At 28.8% G+C, this 19,086-nt stretch overlaps 1 long non-coding RNA gene across 1 annotated transcript; it reads right to left on the reverse strand.

The window, feature by feature from the left end:
• Positions 1-14,140: 14,140 nt before the first annotated feature.
• On the reverse strand, positions 14,141-18,549 carry LOC110107965. Its single transcript, XR_002304420.2, has 2 exons — positions 18,123-18,549; positions 14,141-14,596 (listed from the first exon to the last, which is right to left on the reverse strand). It is a non-coding gene; the product is annotated as an uncharacterized LOC110107965 (long non-coding RNA).
• Between the last annotated feature and the right edge of the window lie 537 nt (positions 18,550-19,086).

The raw sequence follows: 19,086 nt of genomic DNA on the forward strand, positions 1-19,086 counted from the left end.
CACTAATCTTATTTCCAATTCAGTAATTTACAAAAAAAATCCTTTAACAATTTATTTTTACGAATAATTTGTCTTTGCCTTATTAGTTTCCCTAACTGTTGAAATATAGCTAAGCTATCAGTGGTCCTTTTCCTTTGTTGGAAGAGAAACGGCAAATTCTCGTCAAAATAAGACATTTAGATTGTTTTGGAAAGTAATCTCTATTTATTATAAACTAATTATTTTAAATAAAATTCACTTTAATTTCAACCCACTTATTTTTCATCAAGTAATAGCTTTGGCCCAAATATTTTTTTTCTAACTTCAAACTTTGATTTTTGGCTTTTGTATTTATTATTGTAATTATTAATGAGAATAATAAATTTGATTAAATTAAAACAATTAAGATATTAGTAAAAATAACTTTAAATTTTGTGTTGTTACATGTTAGAAAATTTACTGTTGTATAATATATGTTTGTTTTATTAACTTTGTACAAAAATTTATCATGCACATAAAGTTGCAAAAGACACGGAAGATTTTACATTTAAAAGAATTACATATCTTATCTCTTAATTAATTTATCAGAGCGATTAAATTCATTTATCTAAATAAAAACTTAGTATAAGCAATCATATACATCAAAATATTTCAATATAATTATTACTCATCAAAATTCATTTTCACTAGTCAGAATGCAATCAATATATCAGTCTATCATTTAATACTCTTATCTATAAAAGAATAAAGAAAATTGTATGCAAATATAAACCTAAAATTCTAAAATCAGGTTAGCCTCACTCCACTAAATTCATACCCAGAACTGAAACATTGAAACCACTGGATGAGATAACAATTCAGTAGGTTACCAGAACCTACAACTACTATCAACACATAGTAGTATAAATAATATGTATATAAGCATTAAATTCATATTAGTATAAATATGTAACATTAAGATCATGTGATGATCAATATGATCATTCATACAGGCAATGTAACTTAAGAATTTGTGATCGGTAACCATATAAAATATTAATATGTTTTGTTATCCCTATACCAATATCAAATATAACATAACATGTGAACTCATGAATCTATACTTATTTATATTTTATATCTCATTTCTATCTATATATCATCCCATGTATATCTGTATACATGTTATATCAAGTACTATTCTACATCTATTCTATGTATATCATAGAACATCAATGCATATTTATCATAATTTATATCAAATGCAATGCATTGTATATATCATGTACTTCAAATTTATCAATGTCATTGTATCAGTCTTTTCAGTTTTGTTATATGCCTATGTCAGTCATATCATGTATCATATTCATATAATGCCATATTGTTTATATAATTATCATGTCATGCCCTATTTCATTAATATATAATCCTAACGTGTATGCAAAATCATATTAAGCAAAGTAGGATATGTGATGTCCTGGAATCTAATTTGAAAAAATTATTTTTTTTTCTTTTAATTTACATATCCATAGCTATCTAATTTCCTTTATCAATAACAATAGCAGCATAAATAAAACTATCAATCAAAACATCAATATATACATCTATATTCATTCCTAAAAATTATATATAATATGCAATATATGTACAATCATCACATATCTAACATATAGTAACCTAAAATTATTTAATCATATATAATGAGATAAAAAGTCCAGCATGTCACTAAAATCTACAATTGAATTCAAAGCACGGTTAATGAACAATATGCATGTAAACAATCAAAACATAATAGTTACATTCATATGATCATTGAATCAGTGAAAAAACAGTAAAATTCACATATAGTAGTAGTATAATCTATAAGCAGTAAAACACTATGGTACAGAAGCTAGTAAAATAGTAAACCAATACGGTACATAAGCTAGTAAAATAGTAATTACATGATATACATGATAATATTTACATGGACCATTACATATTCTTATAATTATATGTTTATTGTTCAAATTTGATGCATTGATTTTAGTGGTAGATATTGGTTAATTGCTGGGCTATATTCTCATTTTGTTATTTTTATATATTTTCAAGTAAGTTTAAGGAACCATTGGAGTAAGGTGGACCTTGGCTGCAGTTTTAGGTTTTAATTTTTGTTGCCCCTTTGTAATCATGATGTATTATAATAGGTGGATTTTACTTAGTTCAGAGCCTTGAAGTTAGATATGCATTAAAGAAAATAAAGAGCAAAAAAGTAATAGAACTTGATGAATTTCCAATATCAGTGTTGAAATGCTTATGAGATCAAGGAATTTCTTACTTTGAAAAAAAAAAATGCCAAATGAGTGAAAAAGGGATATGTTGGTTCCTATTTTTAAGAATAAATATGATGCATTATAGTGTACAAATTATAAAGGAATTAAGTTAACATGCCATACATTAAAATTAAAGGAGAAAGTAATTTAACATAATTTATAATGTGAAACTAATGTTTCTCAAAATCACTTTGGATTCATGTCGGGTAGGTCTACTATGGAAGCTATATATTTGTTGAAAGGTTTGATGCAGAAGTATAGAGAGGGTAAGAGGATCTACATATGATATTTATTTATTTAGAGAAAGCATATGATAAAGTTCCAATATAAGAGCTCTAGAAAGTTCTAAAAAAGATAGGAGTTAATAATGCTTATATTTAAGTCATTAAGGATATGTATGCAAGAGTTGTTACTAGTGTTCAAACATAAGGTGGTTTGACCATGTGTTTTCTTATTTTAGTTTGATTATATCAAGGATCATCTTTAAGCTCATATCAATTTTTGAATTAGTCATGGATGTTCATACTAGACATTTGTAAAAGGATGTACCTTGGTGTACACATTTTTCTTAATGACATTATTCTTGTTGATAAAACTAGAGAGGAAACTGGTGAAAAACTTAAAATATGGAGATCAACTTTAGAGTCTATAGATATTCATATGAGTAGATATAAAACATAATACATAGTATATAATTTTATCAACAAGAATAAAATAACTTGATGTATCATAAAAACTAACTTGATCAAGTACAAACTTGATGCCCGGTTGAATTGAAAATCTTTTAATTCAAATTCAAAGCCATATGAACTCTAATTTTAGCATACATATAACCTAACTAAACACCTATAAGAGGTGAACCCAATGACACCAAAGCTGTCTCCAAATCGAAACGAATATAGATTAAACACTCAAAGCATACTAGAAGACTTTGGGAGCAGTAATTGGAGAACCAAATGATTTATAGATCTTGTATGCTTATAATCAAATCAAGCTTCTTGGCTAGATAAATCCAAAGTGACCAAATGCATTTGATTTCTAACATCATTAAGGCACTTAAACATTGAAAGAACTCTTTAGAATCAATGGATTTAATATGGGTTGCTTAACGAAATGTTTTAGATTTTGAACATATATACAGAATATGATACTCTTAAAAATATATAAATATGCCCACACGCTCTACATGAAAGGGGGTATGAAGTTGTGGCTTAGAGACCTAAAGAATCCTAGAGCTCCATCAGATTATTGTATAAAGACCAACACCAATGGACCATCACTGCTTGACTATTGTCATTGGTCCTCTGCCCATTAACCAGACTTCAATGCTCCAACCATCATTGACTTAAGTATGATCCTCCAAACACTATAACATGACTATGATTCTTCAACCACAATCGTTTAACTATTATCCTATAACAATCATGGCCCAACTATAAACTTCTAACCACTATCACCCATCTAATATTCTCATACCAGGTTCTATTTATAAATTATTGACTAGCATTGCTCAACTATATATAGTCCTCTGAACATTATCATCCAACTATTTTCATCCTACCATTATTGCCTGGATCTAATCTTCCTACCACAATCTTATGATTAGCATCCTCCAACCATTATATATATTATAGTCATCTAACCATCGTTACCCCAACCAATATCATCTTATAATAATCACCCAACTACGGTCCTTTGACTATCGTTATTCAACTATGGACTCATGACCACTGTCACCCAATTAAGGCCATCTAATAATTATTGATTGACTTAGTCCTCCAACCACTATTAACTGACTATGGTTCTCAAACCATCTTCACCCAATGATATTTCTCCAATCATCATCACCCAACGATATTTCTCCAATCATCATCACCTAATAACGATTCTCCAACTATCATCGCCCAATAATAGTTCTCCAGCCATCATCATCAAACTACAATCCTCCAACCACAATTACTAAACTACAATCATTTGACTATCATTGACAGACTACAGTCCCCTAATTACAATATCCTTATTATGTTCCTCAAGCTAGAGTTGCCCAATTGCAACAAGTATTGCTATTTTTCTCTTAAAAGCAAATTATAACACATTAAATAGAAAATAAAAAATCACACTTCATGAAAATTATCAGGTAATAATCTAAATGTGCTTGATAAATATTTTTCTTAGCTATATAGAATGTACATACAAATATCCTTGAATCTCATAGCTTCTTATTCCATAATTCTTCTTTCTCCATATATTTCCTTGCTCTCTATTTTACCCGGTATTCTCAATATAATTAAGTATAAGTCACGAATAATTCGTAATTTAATGATATTTCATTGCCAGCTTTGTCTTACAACAATATTTATTTATTTAATCTTACAAGAAAAATCAATTTAAAATTCAAATTCTAATTTTTTGACCATAAATTTAATTTCCAATGTATTAGCACATATTTATTTATTTAAAATTATCTTCCCCATTTGAAGATCTCAACAAACAAATAATGGCCATAAGTTAAGCTTCTAAAAAATTTCCTTCTACGTTAGATTATTCAATTATTTTTTGTTTATCAAAATTATTAATTTTTTAAGTCTTCATCAGAGCATCCAATAAAAAATAAAAAAATATGCTAATTTAGAATAAGTATCATATCTTTATATTTTTATAATTTATTAGAAATTTTTTATAATTTTTTTTAATCACCTAAACAAAATTATTGTAAAATTGAAAAAGATTTAATGCATTATGCATGTAAATAATAAAAAAATTAAAAGCCAGTGCAAATGGTCCTACCTGTAAATAAATAATTTACAAGTTGCAAATTGCGAATCTGGCTAAATAAAAAAGAAAGAAGACAATGTTATTTATTAATTTATTTGTTGATATATTATCATATATGACCGAAATAATTTAAAATGATTCGGTGTTTTAGCGAATCAAAATTCGCCACGTAGATGACACGTGGCGTTCATTTTGGAGTTGAAGCTGGGATCAATTTTTTAGTTTGTTCTGTTTTTTTTTTTTAATTTCAAAAGAGGGATATAAATTACATCATATAATTTTATAAATATTTATATATACTAATATTTAACTTTAATATTTTTTTATATGATTAATTAGGTCTTTCAATCACGCAAAATAGTTATATTTTTTTGTAGGTGAAGTAAATATTTTTCTGTCTTGGTTTAGTGCCTATGGTGGGTTACTCCGGCGAGCGAGGCTTATGGCTGAGAGAGGGGGGGGGGATAAACTAGTTATAATTATAATTAATCTATTAAAATTTTTGAGATAATCTTATTAAAGACATAACACAAACTAATGGGTCTAAAATCAAGTCAAAATTTTAAGTTTTTAATCTTAGGAATATGAACTAAAGATTTTTAGAAAAAGAATATAGGGAGTATACATAACAAAAAAGTTAAAAAAAGGTTTAATCACATGTTAGGAAGTTAATCTTAACATTATAAAAGGATTGTATATTATCCTTAGAACCAAGATTAATGAATTCCCTTTCTTTAGAGTTAATATTTTCTTTAGCATTTTTAATATATATAAAAAATTTTCAACAAAGTTTCTATTCCATCCACTCAAGCATTATTTAATTCTATTAAATTTTGTCATAATTTAGTATTGAATGGAGAAAGCTCAATTATTAGTCACGTAGTCATAAATAAAGCTAGGTAGTGTTTATTTAATTATTGAGTTAACTCCCCTATAATACTAAGCTCATTTCGTTAATAGTATCTTAAGACCTTTAGACCTTTATTTAAAAGCCTTGATTGGCATAAGATGGTCATATTTAATCTTTTATTAAAGTTGACTATTTTATTAGAAAATAGAGCTTACCATTCCACAATGATGGTGACTACACCATTGAGAAATTGTAGAAAGAAAACCATGACATCATAAAGTGAAGCAAGCATCAAACATAGTTCTACGGCTAGATCTTAATACAACGCTATGTTAAGTCCCATTGTCTATTTAATGTAAACAAACTCGGTGGGACCTATAACTTGAAACCCAAAAAAGAGCTAAAAATCCTAATATATGCATGATCTTATAACCTTGTCTGGAAAGAATAGTCATCTATACCCAACTAAGTGTAATAAATTATGATACTATGTCTTGATGTAACTGTAAGGTAAGGCTAATGTTATTATTAAAAATGAGGCTAATAGCCTCGCCATTACAACAATAAAGTATATGATATTTCCCAACTAAGTATAATAAATTAGGACACTGTGTCTCGATGTAACTATAAGGTAAGGCTAATGTTATTATTAAAAATGAGGCTAATAGCCTCGCTATTATAACCATAAAGTATATGATATTAAATAAGAATATTTAAGCTTTATTTAATTATATAATACTTAATATGAGAGTAAATATACCATACAAACTGACTAGGCTATGCATATGTATATCAATCCAAAGTTTTACTTAGAAGTAACACGCCTTCATTTAAAAGAGTTTCAAATAAAATTCAAAGTATTGGTTGCACACCAATTCACACAACTCTCCCACCCCCTCATGGTATGCCTTAAATATTAACATAATTCTTAATAAGAATAACCTTTATATATACACATAAGATATAATTAATTAAAATGAGTCATAAACTCATTGACCAATACATCTTAATTCTAAAGTCATTAAAAGAAACATTAATAGAATCTAAACCAAACCAATCGGTAGTGTACTTCTATTTGCAAATATGTTCTCCTATTGATTATTGATTGTCGCTTCTCTGCTGGTTATTTTCTCTTGATGTACACTTGCTTCTTGAGATCATATTTATATGAAGCTAACAAAATATTTATAATGTTATAGAATGATGTTATAGAATGGGTAAGATAAAAAAAGACCATCCCCTTCTCATCATCCATATTAATTTTGTATGGCCACTAAATGAATTTTATGAAGTGTTGATTTTGATCACATATAGGCCATTAATTTATGGTCACTATAATTTTTATTTTTTATTTTCACTTCTTAGTTTGTTTTATTTGTATTTATTGAGACCTTAACATAAAAAGGGAAACATGATTGTTATTCTTCTACATTTATCATTTAAAAAAATTAATATAATGTCTTGTGATATACAAAACCATCATCGCTGATGCTACTTACCTTCTAATACAATAAAAAGTCATATTATACCATTTCCAAAACTAGATTAACCTTATTCTTACATAAAATGCTATCATTCTTAGTCTTATCTACCACAACCTCACCCTTGAGTGATCTTCCCAAATCATTTTTGTTGGTCCATATATTTCCCATGTTGTAAGTGGAAGGCTCATTTCTAATTATACATGTTAAGCATTTGCCTCATAACTCCATTTTTTGGCCCTACAATGGCTTTTCAATAAGCCTGATTCACCATTGGCCAGCTAATTAAAGTGATCTCCAGCTACATGACACTAAACAAGAGCGAATGCACATCAAAATAGAGCCTTATGGCTTGGTGGATTTTTTGATATTGATGACTGACATGAAATAATGGGGAACTTTGAAGTAGAGGATGTTGATAAGCATTTTGTATAATATAAGGTAATATAAAGCTATCTATTGGAGGTGGTTTGTGGTAAATAAAACTTTAGAAAGTTTGCTTTTAGATGTGGCTAAGAGGTATAGAAGGGGTGATCATGTTTTTTACTTTGGTTGAGAGAGTGGAGCTTTCGGGCTGGTGTGCGGGACTTTAAATAAATTGGGGCATAACTTTGATGAGTTTAGGATGTGGTCAAGTGAAAGAAGGAGAATAAAACAACCATCAAGCCTAAAATCACAGAATTATCAACCAAGCCACTACCCAAAAACATAACTATTCAATTTTAATTTAAAAGTAATTACATAATATAATCTAGTTAAACTTATATAATATGTTCATACTTTGGATACAATAGAAATTAAAAGAATAGAAACATTAATGGATGGTTTCTTCTTTTTCCACACATAACTAATTTGACACATGAATATCTAAAATGAACTCCATAATGTGGATAACTTGACCTTTGAATATCCATTGATGGTTTTAGCTTCTTGGAATGCTTTGAAAGGTTGAATAGCAGTGCTAGTTTGTATGTGTGCATTTGTATCAATCATGCACCACTCATACTTCATTACAATTCATTGTGAATAAAAAAACAACATAAGAAATAAAACTATCCACATTAAATTAGAAGTAGAATAATTATATTTAGTCTTATCCATGAATTAAGCAAAAAATAAGGAGTCCAACCATCCAATATTGTCATTTTCTTCAAATATTTATTATCTGCCACGTATTTCAAATTCTTATGCATGTGCACCAAAGACACTTCTAGAATTACTAGAAAAAGATGATCTCCAGATTCGACTTTTTGTTCATAATGCTGGGCATTTTAGCTTCATCTCTTTTTTGGACAATTACATTGATTGAATTGCATGCACTTAAAAATCCTCATTTACATGCATTATAAATTGGTGATCGATGCAGCATGCAGTCATGGAAATCTGATCAGGTGCAGGAGATGATGTTCATAGGGGTGACGACATGTGAGGAAACTTGCATTTGGGCACCATGCACCAATGATGGTGTTGCACATCGTTGTGAAGATTGTGTTGCACGTCACCTACATCAAAGCTTGTCAAGCCTGGGAATGAAATCCAAAGTAATGTCATGAATCGAAAAGAAAGAACAAACAATTTTCAAAACATAAAAATATCTAAAACTTACTTTATGTGTTTTATTAAACAAATTAACTTGTTTTTAGAAAAAAAAAGAGTAAACAACTATTTTGTTATATTTTCAACTATTAAAAAAAAAACATCACAAACAACTCCTATAATTGTTTGTTTGGTACTTGCCACTCCCATATTTCAACTATATAATATTTTGATCTATTTAATAAAAGGAATACTCTTTGAAATTAGCAGAAATCAGAACAAAGAGTGAGAATAATGAATAGTTGGGGAGTAGCTTTCAATTTTCTAAGCACTAATTGGAATGGGAGACAATAGTAATGAGCCATTACTTAGTTTTATAGGTGGTTGGGGAGCATTTTAGCTCAATCATACTCATCATATTAAAGTTTAGCAAAATAAATTTGGTTGTTATGGGTACCATTCATTATCACTGTGTGATAAACCCTTTGTTAATTAGTATAATAAACATCTAAAATATATGCAACATTGAAATGATAACCCTAAGAAAATGCCTTTTCTACTTCATGATGGCTTGGATGAGCAAGAAAAGAAATCATGAAAAATATTTAGAATATGATACCACAAATATTTATAAAATTTCATTAGCAATATATATATATACTTCTCTAATTAGGGTTACAAATGAACCGGTACGTTCAAAAAGTTATTCATGGCTCGACTCAATTATAGCTTATTAATAATTGTTTGATTAACTAAATAAAAATCTTGAAATTTTTTTATATAATCAATTAATTAATAAAAAAGTTTGAACAATTAGGTGCTTGATTCATTTATGATCAAGAATAGTATTATATAGAGTTCACAATAATTTTATTTAGAAGCTTGATTAAGTCTTGATAATACTCTCACTTAAGATCAAATAATTTTCTTCTTTATAATTAATATAATTGTTTAAGACTATGATGAATTCATTTAATACTTAAAATATTTGATTATTGATTTATTTTATCTATTTAAATTTTTTGAATGAATTCTACTTTAATACATTTCTAAATGTACAATGTCACTTAGTTCAGCCTGCTAATATACTAACCTCATTCAATTAGCTAAAAACCTACTCGATAGTTTTGCTCGTCAATCGGCTCCATGAGGCTTATTTTATTAGCTAAGAATGAAACTCATTAATTGTCTCATAATGATCATATCTTTGTGCATTCAAGCTGCTTATTAGCAGCTCGATAATTGTACTAATCTAAGCTGAATTTGAACGATCTTAAATCAAACTCAAATAATCATAATTTGATCGTAGTTTTGACAAACGAGCTCAAGTTCAAACTCAAACAAACTCCTACTAAAATCAATTATGCTTATTTTTAACCCTACCTCCAAAACACACATCACATCACCCTAAGAAATATTTTGCTAAGCCTTCTCTACTAAGTGGGATGAGAACTTATCCATGATGTACATAACATATTCATTTATTTGTAAGGTAAAGAAAGGTCTAGTAGGCTATAGTTGATGTAGGGTTAATCAGTATATTAGTTATTAAAGCCACTTTAGTGGCTCTATCCTTAAAGACAAAAGGCTTAAAGCTGTAACTTGTCCTTTCTTCTATTTATGAGCGCATGCTTGAGTTGTATTTTTATTATGTTTAGCTTTGCCTGTGCAGCCAGCCTAGCTTGTTTGATTGCCTGTCTAAGGCAATGAACTTGTATTTTGCTTTAGGGGTGTGCACAAGTCATCTCTAATTTGAGCTTCATTAATTAATCTAGTTCGAGCTCAAATTTTATTCTACGAGTTTGAGCCGGCTGAGCCCACTCGTTTACTATGAAATAGAGAAAACAATTATAATTCAACTAATTTTTTTAATAAAATTATAAAATTTAATAAAATAAAAAATAATAATAAAGAATCACTTTATATAAAAAAGAGATTGTATGTGTCGGTCCATTTCTCATGATATGGACCATGAGGGAATTTTATGTTATTAGGATTAATGGTATGTATGATAAATAGTTATGGTGATGATGATAGATGTGGCTATGATGATATGTATGAAAATCATATCGGTTGGTTTGAAATTAGAAAGATGTTTATGTATTTTGATCTCTCTCTCTCTCTCTCTCTCATAAGTAAGGAGTCTTTAGTAATATTAAATAATTGAATGAATATAGTTATGTCTTCATTTTCATTTAATTTAATTTCTTTCAAAAAAATATTTAACAATATCAAAATATGTTTTAGAAAGTAGTAAAAAAGTTGTCCCAAATAAGACCAAAAACCTACTAAAAATATGCATTAGCAACCTTATTAAAAGCTTATGAATTTAGTAGTAAAGAGATTGCCAACGAATAATTAAATATGTGTCATTTTAGAATATAAATTTATTTTCAATATTTTATTAATAAAAAATAAAGCATGTATTTAATTAGAAATGAATAGATGTGAAGGGCATAAAATTATATGGGCAACTATTAAACATTTATGTTTCATCTGGGACGGTTTTTTTATTATTTTCTAAAATTTTTTAGTACAAAAATTTCTCGAAAAATAATTTTTTTACATTAAAAAGCTGCTTTAAAAAGTTATCTCAAATAAAATCTTAATTTCAAGATGATCATATCCTAAAAAATAATAAATTCAAATTAATGCAGTCTTTATTGGCCACAAAATTAAAAAATTAATTAAATATCAAAGCAATGCAATAAAGGATTTGTCATTTTCTTAGGAGAATAAAAAATTTAATTAAATATCACATAAATTCGAACAGTTACCTAAATATCAGTGTCGTCTTCAAGCCGCTGATGGCGCCTTTGTTTTACTATTATTATTATATATATAATAGCATTGTCTACACATATGATTGTTTGGATAATTTAAATAAGCATTTAATTTAAAAAAATATTTCTATGATAGAGGAAAATTTGGGTAAGGCTGCTTATAGATTACTCTATTTTTAATTGAAAAATGGATAAGATAATAATAAAAAAAAAAACATTTAAATTCATGATGGATTTGCCAAATTTGTAAAGAAAAATGACAAGTTTTGCTATGGTTTCAATATAAGGGAAATTTGATCTTATATACTATCTAAAATTGATCGGATACGATCGTTGATTTTTTCTTAAAGAAATATAGTAGAAAATTTGTTCGGATAAAACGATCGTAGACGATGAAATCAATTTAATACTGGCTTCAACAGAGATGGATAAGCATTTTTTTTAGGATGGTATATCGTATGATCGAAGCAAGTTTGATTATTTTGGTAGAGTTTTAATACTGACCTTGATATAGATCGAAGAGAAATATTGTTGAACCATGTTCGAATATATCTAAACATATCTTTGAACCATTTTTTAACATCTCGAACATATCTCGAACCATACTTGAACATTGTTTGAACATGAATTGAGATAGGCTCGAATATTATTCGAATCCATTGTTCAAATATTATTCAAATAACTTTGAACATGATTGGTACTAAATATTCGTAAGAGATTGAAACAATCAAATATATTTGAGATCAATAGACATGAATCATAACACATTTGCATCTCGAATTTCAGATCAAAAGATCATTGACAAGCTCAACCATATCATTGCAATAAATAGAAAAACCATTTTGGGAAAGAATATTAATTAAAAAAAAAAAAAAACTTGATTGAGAGCATACGCTAATATATATATATCCAAAAATAAGAACACCCAAATTGTTCCAGATGAAGTAAAAAAGTATTATCGTACTATCTACAATTGTGAAGCTAAAGAGTGGGCATCGAAAGAAGAATAGAAGAGCTTAAGAGAAGAATGATACAGTGCAACATAAAATATCATAATTCTTAAAGCAAAATCCCTAATTAATTATGCATGATGTACCACTTGTCATAATGATGGTATGTTGCGTACAAAAAATTGAAACTACTAAATTGGCATACCCAATAATCATATTCGAACCTTATTTGAATCACGTCTAAACTTGGTTCAGACCTTGTTCGATCAACATCCAAACCTTATTCAAATTAGGATCATGCGAACCATTTTGAGCCTAATTCCAGCAATGAGTTTTAACAAGTTAGAACCAAATTCATATTTAGACTTCTTTTGGGACGAATTCCTTAATGTTTTTTTAACTAAAAAATTGCTTTAATATGCAATAAGAAAGCCATCCCAAATGAAGCCTTAATTCTCACAAGATCCAGACATTATTCAAATCACATTTGAACTAAGGCTTCATTTGGGACAGACTATTTTTTCCTTATTTAAAAAAGAAAATTAGATTAAAGCAAGAGAAGTTTAATCCAAAATAAACTATCCAGCATATTTCACCAATCAAATAAATAACGAAAATATTTAATCAATTTTAAATATTATGAAACATAAAATCCTATTTTTCGATTATAAGGACATTACTAAAATATACAAAAAATATTTTTACCAAACATTTGATGATTTATAATAATTTTTAAAAAAACATCAGGTAATATACTAACATTTATTTTAGAGCATGACTCGAATAAAAGAAAATTTAAGCACCATTGTTGGAAGGACTCCTGCTGGCACTCTCATATCACAATTGACAAAACCTATAAGGAGCCAGCCTTTTGTCTTAAACTTGAATAGAGTTTGACTTCAAAAAAAGCAGCAGATTATTAAATTTAATCCATAATTAAAGTTCTGATTAATTATTGATTAGTATGAAATTCCCTATTTAAAGGAAATTCAAAGAAGGGAGATTGAAAAATAATACATAATTATTTGACAAATTCTCTACCAAATACTTTTCTACTAACATAAATATTAGGAATTGAAGTGGACCTTTCCAAAGTCAACTACAATCCCTGCTCTTTAATTCAATGAGCAAATCCTTTGTTTGAAAATATTTTTAAAATGAATAAGTAAGCGAATTAGCTCACGAGCCAATTCGAATTCAACTCATTAACAAGCTCACATCGAGCTTGGGCAATCAAGCCAAGCTCAAACCTAAAAATTTGCGAACAGGCTCAAATTTGAGCTCAATAGGAATTAAACGAGCTTAGCTCGATTAGGCCGAAACTACTCGAGTAGACCCATTAAAGAGTACTAATAGCTGCCCAAATCATGCCTTAAAGGCATCTAATCAGATGAAATAATAGATAAAGTGCGAATAGCAAAGACAATAATTTTCAAAGCATATAATCTATAGAAATCAAACAATTTTTTTCTGAGAATTAAGGTGAAGAAAGATGGAATCAAACAAAACCTAAAATTTAAGATCCTAATGGAGATGGGAAATCAAGTTGACCAGAAACAGTTCAGATCTGGAATGGTTCAGACATTTACGAAAAAGATGAAAAAAATATACAGAAAAAAACACTATATTCTACATAGTCAAACAGTAACAAATTTAAAGGTTTTCAAAAATAGTTGAAGAAGAAATGTTTCACAGCAGGTCAGTCCAAATGTACGCAAACAATGACTGAATGGCTGCTAAAGTTTACATTGCCAGGAATAAAATATATGCTGGTGAAGAGAGAATTTCTCTCTTTTTACGCCTCTAGTTTGAAAAGATAAGCTGAAGTTATAAAATTATACTTGTGAACCATGAGGGGTTCTGCTCTGGTACATCATCTTGTTGCCTTCAAGTGATGTGGAGGGAGCCCTCCTTCCCTTCTCAGAATATATGTACAATGTCATAAGCGAATCTGACAGTGTCAAGGTTTCCAAATTTGCAGGAATGTAAAATGGAGAATTTCAAATATGAAATTTCAATGCTGATATGGAAACTGGAAAATATTAGTTATGTAACTGACACTGTGCAAGTCAGAGAAGGACAACAAATTTTTCTTTACTAAATGTATTGAAACAGCCTTCTAACTGCTTTTCAAAGCAATTTTTTAGTACAAAAAATTATTGAACTAAGAAATTTTTATACTAAAAAGCTGTTTTAAAAACAACAATAACAACAACAACATCAAGCATTTATCCACTACATGGGGTCGGCTACATGAATCCTTTTTCTCCATTTTGGTTTGTTAAGAGTCAAATTCTCATTTAAATCTAAAAAAGAAAGGTCATTTCTAATATTTTATAATCAAGTCTTTTTAGACATACCTCAACCTTTCTTAATATAAGTCAAATCTAATCCATCTATTTTTCTAATTGGGTCTTTAGAAGGCCGCCGTTTTATGTTACCAAACCATTTAAGGCGATTCTCTTTAATCTTATCTTCCACTAGAGCTACTCCAACCTTTTCACGTATATGCTCATTTCGTATCCTGCCTCTAAACGTAAAGCCACTCATCCACCAAAGCATCCTCATCTCTGCAACACTTAAAATTATGTTTCTTTTTTAATGGCCAACATTCTGCACCATAAAGCATTGCAAGTCTCACCACCATCTTATAGAATTTCCCTTAAGGTTGAGGGGGACTTTTCTATCACGCAACAAGTCAGATGCATTACTCCACTTCAACCATTCAACTTGAATTATGCTAATAATATCTCCATCTATTTCACCATTACTCTTCACAATAGATCGAAGATATCTAAAACATGTACTCTTATTAATGAGTTGATCGTCCAAAGTCACAAATCCTCCACTATATCTATTAATACTAAAATTTCACTCTATTTATTCAGTTTTAGATATACTCAAATGAAAACCTTTAGACTCTAAGATTGACCTCCATAATTCAAGTTTAGCTTCAACTCCCTCTCTAGTCTTATCAACAAGAAGAATATCATCAGCAAAAAGCATACACCAGGATACAACCTCTTGCAAATGTCTAGTGAGAACATCCATGACTAAAGCAAAAAGATATGAGCTTAAGGATAAATAAAAAAATAATAATATGAGCTTAAGGTTGATCCCTGATGTAATCCAACAAAAATAGTAAAATATTTGGTCGAACCACCTTGTGTTTGAAAACAAGTAATATCACCAACATACATATCCCTAATGACTTGAATATAAGCATTATCAACTCCTTTCTTTCTAGAACTTTCCATAGCACTTCTCTTGGAACTTTATCATATGCTTTCTCTAAATCAATAAATATCATATGAAGACCCTCCTTATTCTCTCTATACTTCTCCATCAAACCTCTTAATAAATGTATAACTTCCATAGTAGACCTATCCGGCATGAATTCCAAATTGATTTTGAGAAAAATTAGTATCACGTCATAACCTATGCTCCATAACTCTCTCCCAAAGTTTTAGAGTATGACACATTAACTTAATTCCTCTATAATTCGCCCAATCTTGCGCATCACCTTTATTCTTTAAAAAAAATATGAATCAACACACTCGTTCTCCACTCATCTGACATATTTTTAGTCTTCAAAATAATATTAAAATGCTTAGTAAGCCAAGAAATTCCTTCATCTCCTAAACATTTCCACACCTCTATAGGAATATCATCAGGTCCAACAGCTTTTCCACACTTCATTTTTTTTAAAGCCTCTATAACTTCAGTTTTACTAATACATTGGTAAAAACAAAAATCTTTATTTTCATTTAAGATGTTAAGGTCATTAAAGACAATCGTATTCTCAAAATCTTCATTCAAAAGTTTAGCAAAATATCTCATCCACCTTGGTTAAATATCTTATTCAAATAAAAGTAACTTTTTCTTTTCATCCTTAATGCACTTCACTTACACTAAATCCTTACTACTTCTATCTCTTTATTTGGCTAACTTATACATATATCTTTCACCCTCATTAGTATCTAATTTATTATATAAATCATTAAAAGTTAAAATCTTTGCATGGCATAGTGCTTTCTTAGACTTCTTACAGGCCTCTTTATATATTTTCCAATTATCAGAATTTTTATCTCTAAATTAATTTTTATAATAAATTTTCTTATTTTTTTATCTTTTCATGCACATTTTGATTACACCACCAATTGTTTTACTTACTATTATGAGCTTTTCTCTTTGATACTCCAAGCACATTTTTGCAACATTCTTAATATCACTAGTTACATTTTTCATATAACATTAGCTTCCTCATACACAGACAAAATCTTAAGATCTAGAATCTTACTCTCAAAATTTTTCTTATTAATATTCTTTAAAAGCACCCATCTAATCCTAGAACAATGTTTTACTTTATGTTTTATATTCTATCACTTCATCTTAATAGCCAAAACTATAAACAAATTTTGGGTATAAAAACTTTCACTCAGAATAACTTTACAATCTAAACAATCTCTTTTTTTCTTATAAGAAGGTAATCCATCTAAATTTTACTATATCTATTCCTATAAGTGATTAGATTTTATATCTTTTTTTAAATAAGAAATTAGCAATTGCAAAGTCATAAGCTATAGAAAAATCTAATATGGCCTTACCACCTTCATTAGTCACTCCAAACTCATAGCCACCATGAATATTTTTAAAATCATCTACCTCTCTAAGAACAAAGTCTATTTAAATCTACTCCAATAAAAACTTTTTCTTCAAGAGGTATCTTTTGTATTAATTCTTCTAAATCATTCTAAAATTTTAATTTTGAACATATATCCAAATCTATTTGAGAAACATAAACACTTATAATATTAATAATCATAGCATCAACAACAATCTTTACATCTATAATTCTCTTGAATTCTATTGTTTTTTATAAAAAGCTACTTTAGAAAGCACTAAGTAAATTATCTCAAACGAAGTCTTAATTTGAGATAAGTGCAATATATGATTAATCAATCAAATCGTGTATTGTATTCATCTGAAGAACAAATCTTAACAGCTTTAAAATTCATTCTACCCAAATTTTTTATGGAACATTCAGATCTAAATTTTCTCCGTAAATATATATATTTGGGGATAACAAATTATAAATAAGAGAAATGGTCCCAACAATTAGGAAAATCAGAGAAACAATTTAAATAGAGCTGTTGCAAAATGTGAATAAGAAAAAACTCAGCACTCACAATTTATGATGATTTTTCAAAGATCACTCAGCTAAAACAACTAGGCTCTGTTTGGATGCTGGGAATTGGAGAGTAATGAAATAGAATGAAGTTGAAAATGTTCAATCAATGGTTGTTGATTCATAATCAAATTATAAATTACTTGTATTTCCATCCAATCCAAACAGAACCCTAGCGAGCAGGCAAAATATTTATAAGCAAATTAGAAATTCTGATCAACAATATTCACATACCCAATGTAAAATGTTGGATCAATGTAACCATGGCGGTGAAACATTAAAAGGATACGTCCAAAACAGCACGAAGGACTGCAAATACATAAGAATATAGAGTTAATGGAAATGATGATAGAAGAAAAGCATAACTACTTGGTTATTCGCAGAAAGTAATAAAAGAATAAAACATTAAACAAAAACTATAATGGCTTTGAGATTAAAAAAAATTGCCAACTCGACCGAGTCCAGAAGAAGGCTATGAATATGGACCTCAGTAAAACCTTATTTATATGTTCTGAGAAAAAAATTAGGCACAAAAACACAGTTCTTCTATCAAAGCAGTCTAAACTGAATTCGTTTTTAAAATTGCCTCCTTAAGGCATGAATTTCAACTTCAAGCATGACTTGAAAAGGGTTTCATAGTGGGCCAAGAAGTGCTTGCACTCTACACAAAATAATAGATTGAATTAATGTCCTGAACCCTAAACTGCATCAGGAAGCTACATGTTACAGCTAATACCTATTGAGCTTGATGGAGGATTTGGAAATTTGAAGAGAATTTTTACTAGATTTCTATCATTTTATTGCAAGGGACCGTTTCAAAAAATAAAGCAACCTTCAGTCTCACCACTAAAAAGACATCTGAATAGGATATTTGTAAGGTTATTCAGTACTAGACTATTAGTAGGATGGCTCTCCAGAAAATTCTGAAAACCGGACACTTCTATTTTAGAAAAACAAAAAGAGCAAATAAATTTCTTATATTGACGTGATACAATCTAGTGACATGGATGTCACGCTGCTGACTAGCACGTCAGGCGGGATTGGATTTTGAATGGGATTACATGTGCAACTGATACATAACCTTGATTCAACAGTGGATGGCATGACCATGCAAAAAATTTAAAAAAAAAAATGTGTGAAATGGAGAAAGATAAAGCACTCACATTTTCCTAATAACTAAAAATTTTCAAAAGTTACAAATAAAAACTTAATGAGGAACTCTTCAAAACTTAAAATATTGGCATGACATATTC

The sequence above is a fragment of the Dendrobium catenatum genome, unplaced genomic scaffold (genome assembly GCF_001605985.2).
Source record: "Dendrobium catenatum unplaced genomic scaffold, ASM160598v2 fragScaff_scaffold_536, whole genome shotgun sequence".
In the NCBI taxonomy this organism is placed as follows: domain Eukaryota; kingdom Viridiplantae; phylum Streptophyta; class Magnoliopsida; order Asparagales; family Orchidaceae; genus Dendrobium; species Dendrobium catenatum.